The sequence below is a fragment of the Protobothrops mucrosquamatus genome, unplaced genomic scaffold (genome assembly GCF_001527695.2).
Source record: "Protobothrops mucrosquamatus isolate PMUCROS unplaced genomic scaffold, P.Mucros_1.0 scaffold1511, whole genome shotgun sequence".
Taxonomy (NCBI): Eukaryota; Metazoa; Chordata; class Lepidosauria; order Squamata; family Viperidae; genus Protobothrops; species Protobothrops mucrosquamatus.
This window is the reverse complement of record NW_015387683.1, coordinates 55,494-63,706: the sequence shown is the minus strand read 5'-3', so window position 1 is coordinate 63,706 and position 8,213 is coordinate 55,494.

Below are 8,213 nucleotides of genomic sequence, written 5' to 3'. Positions count from 1 at the left end.
AAACGCTTTAAAGGTGGTAACTAAAAAGCTCAAGCAGAAATTTCAGGCATGTGTTAGTCCACCTACCCCGTTTCTGGACCATTCTGGTATACGCTAATGAGAGTTACATTCATATAAACTTCACAGTCTAACATAGGCTGCAAGTGGAGATGCATTCTATGTGCTATGGAGTCTATACAGGTGAATGCCTCTCCTAAAAAGTACCGAAGCCCAGAAACAAGGAGAGGAAGTAGATGCAGGCTTGATTTCTGAACCATTTGATGCAATATCTGCATAATTTTTTTGTGTTTCATGATGGTGTCATTCTGTCAATCTTGCTCTAAGTCTAAGGAAATGATCAAACAATAATGGACAAACTCTTTAAGATTTGAAAACAGTAATAAAATTTGTTGAATAAACTTTTTTCCTACCATTTGCATCTTCCTTTTGGATCTTCTATCATTGAGGGAGGAAAGAGAGTCCCTTTGGGGTGTTATTGATTTGATGAGAGGATGAGTGCTGCTAGAAATGCATCCCTGCTATCCAGAACTATGTTTGAAACTAGATGTTTTAAGGCATAGCGACTGGGCCAATATACTATACAGGGTTTGTCAAAGATGGTGGTTCCTTTGCATATGTAGACCAAATCCATCTCTGTCTTAACAAAATACAAACAAAAAATGGAGACAGAGTTATAGGGAAATCAGAAAGGCTTTATTTAGGAACAAGGGCTCAGTTCTTCATTGGCAATTTCATCCTCAAATTATTTGTCGACCTTAAAGTGGTTCTTAAAACTAACCTATTGTAGGTTAGTAACCTTGGCCAGTAACAATTGTTCAAGTATATTAGCTTTGAAAAGAGGGAGGTGTGGTTCACCTCAGGCAACATGATGCCCTGGGTGTACTGGACTTCCACAGCCCCAGACCAAGCTGCAGGATTAATGAGAAAGCAAAATGGGAGTTGATCCAACACATAACTGGAGGATTCTGATTGCCTCAGGTTGTCTTACCTGGGATCGTCATTTAAATATTTAGATTACATATTTGTCCTTCCCCATGCTGGTTGAAATGCTAGAAAGCTTGGAAGTTACCTTGCATTGGAGTTACAAAAAAGAATAAGCGAGAGTCAAACATCCTTAAATTCTCTATTTCCATTACTCATCATCTGTTAACTATCACAATTAGGACTTCCGGTTTGCTTCTGTGGCTGCTGCGGCCGCTGGAAGACGAGCTCCGTCTTCCATGTCCAATTTCGCATCACTGGGGGACCCTGGAAAGGGTCGAAAGTCATCCTGTAGGGGCGACAAGGAGAGGATCCCTGCTTGATCGCGGGAGGGCGGTAGCTCTTCCACTCGATCTGGGGCAGCCCTCCAAACCGGCGGATGAAAGACTGGCCATAGAAATATGGCCCGTCACTAGGCTGCAGACAGCCGAAGTCAAATTTATCACCAGGCACCTATAAAGTAGCGCAGATGAGACTGGGTGAGATCTGAACCTCTCTTCAACCCTAATTTTTTCTACCTGTATAAGCTGCCCAAAGTATTTTCCCCCCTGTGGAGAGAGGGAAGGGAAATTCTATCCCACCTTCTAAAAACAGCGGTGACTGACTATCCAGGGGAGTTTAAAATGCTAAAAAAATAACTTGATTCTAACTGGATTTTTATCTTTCTAAAATTTGAGGACTAAAAGATTTCTTGTTCTTATTGAAGATTTGGGTTTTTACTTACAAAAAAGAAGTAAAATTGAGAAAGGATTATAAAAATTTTGGACTTAAAAAAACAAAAATCTTAAACTGTGTGGGCGACATCTTGTGGCTAAACCTGATATTACAACTTGTTATTATCTAAAAGAGACTTGGCTTGAAACACAGACTATAGATAAGACTCTTGCAACCTTGGCAGATATCAGCTGTGAGAAGCCCAGTGTTCTATACTCAGTGACAAAATTATTTTCATTTTCTGATTGTAAAGCTCTTAATTTAACACACCACTAAGAGAACATGGATGAAGATCAGGAACAGATTCTTTTTATGTTGAAAGCAATTTATGAAACTATTCTTACAGTTACTGATGAAATAAGAAACTACAGAAAAGAACAAGATGTCAGCCTAGATATATGAACCCAAACTTTGATTACAACTAAAGAACTACACAGAATATAATAGAAGAAGTGGAACAATAGAAGATTCAACTGATCAACAAGCACAGTTAATAGAAAACCCAGAAAAGGGACTGACAACACTGAAAATGGAAAAGACTTTCTATATAAACCAGAAGAAACCTGAGGATCAAGAAGAACAGACTGAAGGGAAGATAAACATTTCAGGACAACTACATCAAGATGGAAAAATAGAGAGACGATTTGTTAGCCCTTCCAAAAAAATGGTGACTGGATGGCCTCTTTTATCTCAAACAACACATAACAACAGAGGGAGAACTATTTGATCACTTAAAAGCACGGACATGAAAGGCGAGTTGGCAAAGAAAGCAAGAATAAGGCTCAAGAAAATTGGGGTTTTCATTTATTACTGAGGATTAAAATAGAATATACACAAATATACAAGATGTGTACTTTGAATGCTACTTTTTGTTATGAACTGAGATAAAGAAAACTGGTCATTTAACACTTGGAAGTATAAATATCAAAAGTTAAATTTGAATATGTAATAAACATGTTTTACTTAGCTGATATAATAACTACTAGCTTAAATATGAGATAGACATTAAGAGAAAAAGAGAGGAAGTATTTGATGTTGAAACAAGAGAAATTTTCATTACTAAATTTAAGGCATTTCAAAATCAATAGAAAATAAGAATGTTACACTGTATTGTTCATTAGATGACGTAAGATGGTGAGAAATGGAATATATTCAAATAGATAAAACATGTATCCTGAATATTAGACTTTGTGATGAATTGTGATAAAGGGAACTTTGGTCACTTAAAACTTGGAAATTATAAATATTAAATGTTAAATTTAAATATGAATGGGAAACTAAAAATTGGGAAAAACTGATTAGGACATTGATTGTCTATAAAGACTGAATGTTAAAATAACCAGGATATGTATAAGCTAAAAATTATTGATAAATGTAAGAATGTTATTCTTATTTAATTGATATAATAAGAATTGTATTAGTTTAAACATGAGACAGTAAATACAAAGGGGAAAAGAGGAAATATTTAATGTGGTAGTTTGAGACTTATACTAAAGATACTTGTATGTCATTGAATTTTCAATTAATTCAGCCGCCACGTTGCTTTTTAAATACTTAAATGTAAAATTAGAAAATCAATAAAACATTAAAAAAAACTATCACAATTAACTAATTCTTGTGGAATTTGTTTTTATTTATCTCTGTATTGTACTCTATTTTTCTCAAGATCTTAAGCAACCATTATATATTAAAAGGAAGCAATTGCCACGATTAATACAATGCTTTGGTGGTAATTGCATCTCCCTTTAGTATATACTAAAGTACTAACCTACTCTAGGTTATACTAGGGCTATGCAGGGATTTGAATTTCATTCAGAAAGAGGCTTCAGAGTTGTAGGAGCACAAACACAGACTTTTAAAACAACTGTATCTTTTCCTAGAAAGGTTCCTCATGATCCTGAGAAGTTTCAGCTGCTTTGAAGAGTTGCCATTTTTGTGCCCCTGTGTATGCCTAATCACTGGCAAAATAAGTATCTTGACTAGTAAAATAGTAGTCCCAACTATTGGAAGTGTTCTGGGATTCTATGCCATTCCAGAAATGGGCTGTATTTAAATGGTGCTATTTTGTGCTTGGAATAATTACGGAATTATTGACTGAGCCTTTTTTCCCCAACTATCTTACAACAGTGGCCAGATTTGTGAACTGAGAAGCATGACTAGGAAAGAAGGGGGAAGAAGACATGGAATGGTCAATAACATTCTGAACCCAAATTCTTCTCCAATGAGATCTGGGGATTTTTCTTCAGAGTATTTTTCTCTGTGACCGTCAGCAAGATGTAGCCTATCTTTGTACTCAACTCTTATTTTTGCTGGCGTTGCCCTCCATATTAAATATGATCTCATTCCACTGTTTCCACAGAGTATTCTGGTGGTGAACAGAGGCCTGAGATTTTGTTCCAACTTCCAAAAAAAGCACAAGTATTTTTTAAGTAGCATATGGAGCTTTCCAGGAGCATCCTTCCTACTGAAAATATCCTGAGTGGCAATGAAAAAAGCAGGAAGTAGGAAGGTAAACTGAAAATGAAATTGCCAGTTATCATACATGTCTTTGTAAACAAAGGGAGGATTATTAGCCAAGCACCATCCATTGTGCTGGGATGCAACCCCAGTTTCACCCAGCTGAGAGAAGAATCAGAAATGTTCCACTCTCCTTAGATTCAGCTCCATTTGCTTACATCGGTAACAAAATATCGAGAGTATGCCAAACAAAGATTATGCAAATCTCAAACTTTGATATTATTAGAATAAAGTTTCATAAACTGAGATATGAGTCCATCACATAAGAATATGCAAATGCATAGGGACTGGGGAACACTTTGATGCTTTGGCACGTTAGAGATGGAAACAAAAGGAACTTTGTGGACTGCATTTAAACCATCTGGAAATGGAATGCCCCACATCTGTCTACCTTATACCCTAAAGATGGTAGTAATAAGAAGCCATTAGTAAACTGATAGTTTAAATGCATAACTGAGTCACAGCACATTAAAACAGGGTATTATAAACAGCAACAATATATAACAACTTGAATACCCTAAAGAAATAATATATAAATACCCAAACCAATATTCTTTAAAGAGAATTGGGCATTTCCAAACCCTCAGTTGCTGAAATTTTAAACAAAGTATCAAAGCTAAATTAATTTTACATTAAATTAATATAAAATTATCATTTGGATCTTTAATAATGTTCTGGCTATATAAATATGGATATAGAGAATACAATCCAACCTCTATTTCTATTTTTAAATTAAAGGGGAAATCCCCAAGCCAATTAATAGATTTTAAAGAGCTAGTTTAAAAGAAAAAACACAAAGTTGTCTAAGTGTACATCATACATTTATTACTGAACAACCCTCTCAACTCCAAAATTGGGCACAGGGATTAAAAATAAAAATTCATTGCACTACTTAGTAAAGCATTACTAGTAACTCTCATAAAAAATGTACAAATTTTGTTAAAAATTTATCAAGCCTTCAAATGATTTGGTTACAGATATTTATAATACATTTAAAACTACATGTTAAATGATACAATGGAGTATGATCTTAAAGAAAACACTTGACAAATATAATTCTAACAAAATCCATAAGCTTTTATAATCATTAGCAAATTTGCAACATAAAAAAATACCAAAATGAGGTAACTGAAGGTACCAAAGGGAACAAAGGTGAGAGAACCACGGTTCTCCGATGTCTACAAATAACAGAGTTTTTTTTTTTACTGAGTTTTTAGAAAGCAAAGTTAAGAGTTGGTAAATCCCAAATAGTACAAGAAGTGGAAATGTTTTAACAGCGGCGACAAATATCACATTCTGGAGACTGTACAAAGAAGTTTATACAAAAGAAATTACTTTCCACAAATTAATCTGCAAAAGAAAACCAAGAGGTGTGACCTTAAAGAGATATCCTTAAGGCCTTTATACCATTAATTTTTTAAAAAGCCAGGAGGTCAAATTAAGTTGACAATTCATGCAAATAAAACCCCAGCAGTGCCAACATGATAAAGCCAACTTTATTATTATTATTTTTTTTCCATTAGGGAGAGGTAGGGATAAGGGGGAAGAGGCTACCCAATAGTATAATCAGGTGCTGTCAGGCATCGAGGGCTGTAGAATTAGATGTGTTGATGTGCACAATGCATGGCAGTTTACCGCAAAGTATAGTTTCCCCCTCTCGTCTGCCAGCTGCAATGGGTTCCGAATTCCACTGCAGCCAGCTTGAGCTGGTTCAGAACACATGCGCGTGTGTCTCACACAAGCCTAACCACAGGAAGCAAACCTGCACATATTTGCAAGACTCTCAAGCGAACAAGTCATTCACAAAGATCTGTCACAACAAGAGTGCAACAATTAACTTGAATATGCTACCAAAGTAGTCCCCTCCTGCAGTCCTATTCCCTCCATCAACAGTGTCCTTCAAACGAAAACGGGGATTCAAGGGAGAGACGCTGCACTGCAATATTGGATCCAGACGCAGGGCTGGGAAGCCCTTTCTCGGAATTAAGATACTATGTGCCTCATCACTGCGTTCCAGAAAACGTCTTACTTTTACCAAAGCAGGGTTTTACACTGAGTGGATACTCAGCGGACAATGAGCAGGGTAGTAGTATGGTAATTCTGCGTGGTAATTTTTTCTTTTTTCTTTTTTTTTTTTTGAAAATCCAGCAATATAAAAAAGATCCAGAGTTCCTGTAAAACATGTGTGGCTTCCCTCCCACTCCCCCACCCATGATTTTTGTTTGCTTAAAAAAATAAAATTTACCATGTGCAATAATTTAAACTTTTCAACACACTGAAACAATTTCTTAGAGCACATTGAGAGAAAAATTGTAACATGTAAAATCTGTCACACAGATTACAGTTCCTGACACTATGGACAGACTAAGGCGTCTAAGTTACTAAACAGAGGCAAACAGTATCTGAAACAAGGAAGGTTGGTGGGAATTGTGCTTTTTTTTTTAATTTGTAGAACCACACACTGCGATTAGTCATCAGAGCTTTGAGAAAGGAGGATGATTCACAACCAACACTGTTCTGGAGGAATAAAGAGATTCAATATATAGCAGCATATAAAGCATCAGAAAAGACACACAAGATCCAGAAAGCTGACTAGCAGCAATAGCTGCAGCGCTTGTGCCGTTGCAATCAAGAGTTTTGGCGCTTATAAATGAAATCCAAAAATAAATGTTCCTCTCTTGGAGAACCATGTAGCCACGGGTAGACAACTGTTTCCTTTGTTGTAAAAAAAAGTTAAACACCAAGTCCAGAATGTTAAGTGATGCCAATTTTACCACTACATTATTCAGAAGGCAGTTGAAAGGAGGTCAACTCCAAATTCACAGCATTTAGTTTTTTTTTCTTGATTTCGTATACCCGCCCATTCTTGACCATGAATATTCTTCATACTATCCATACAATACTGAGGATGCTTTAACATCCACACAAAAACTCGCTACCCAGTGTAGCAAGCTGGAAACTGCATTTGTGACACTTGCCAGGCAGTAGAAGGTGAACATGGTACCATGGCTAAGATGGAGAACCACAATGTTCTATCTCTAAGAAAGTGCTAAGGGTTTACTTTGTTCACAAAACTGAAGGCTTTGAAAAAGGAACAAAACTTTCTTTAAAAGCTATTTAATTGTATACGGTAGCTTGTATATGGCAAGGAATGTGAATTAGTGCCAGTGTATCTGTATATTTAAGCAAATATATTGCCAACAATACAAGAAGCATTTGCACAAGATTTGAAGATCCTCTCAGTTTCTGTATTTATAGACAAAAAATTAAAAAAAAAACCCCACTCAAAACAAAGTTATCTTCATTCTCTGAAATTTAAAAACAACGTATTCCAAAGTTCAATCAAAAAGAACCAATATTGACTGGAAGAATTTAAAAAGAGAGAGAGGACAATCAACTTTTCCGTTATCAGTTGAGAATTTTTAATATTGCTACCTGACTGTGCAATGCTGCAACTCCTTATACAGTTAGCAGTGAGCTGCAAGTTTGTTTTTTTTAAAAAATGTAGAAATTCCAGCAGCCTAAAATTAAGGCTAATTAATTCTAACTGAGAATCAATATGCTCTATAATGACAGATATCGGACCCCCAATTAATGGGAAGCATAATAGTTATCTGAATAAAAGCAAAAAGGACCTTTTATACTATTTAAATACATGAGGGATGAAATATCGAATGTCTATAATGGCTGCACTCTTTGCATTCAGTGTGCAACTGCAAACGCAAGGAAAGAAACCAGTGTACAGTACTAGTACTGTTTAAATAACACACAAGATTATACATTGCAGCATAATTAATACTACACACATACATCCTCAGTACATGCTGGTATATAAGTCCTCTCACACCTATCGCCAAACTCTTACTCGCCTGCATACATACAGACACCCTGCGATCAACGCACCCACCCGCACCATTTATTCTCACTCACAGTATTTGAAGGCTCTATATAAGGTAGATTGCTATATTGTTTGGAGCTACCACTTTTTATATAAAAGCACA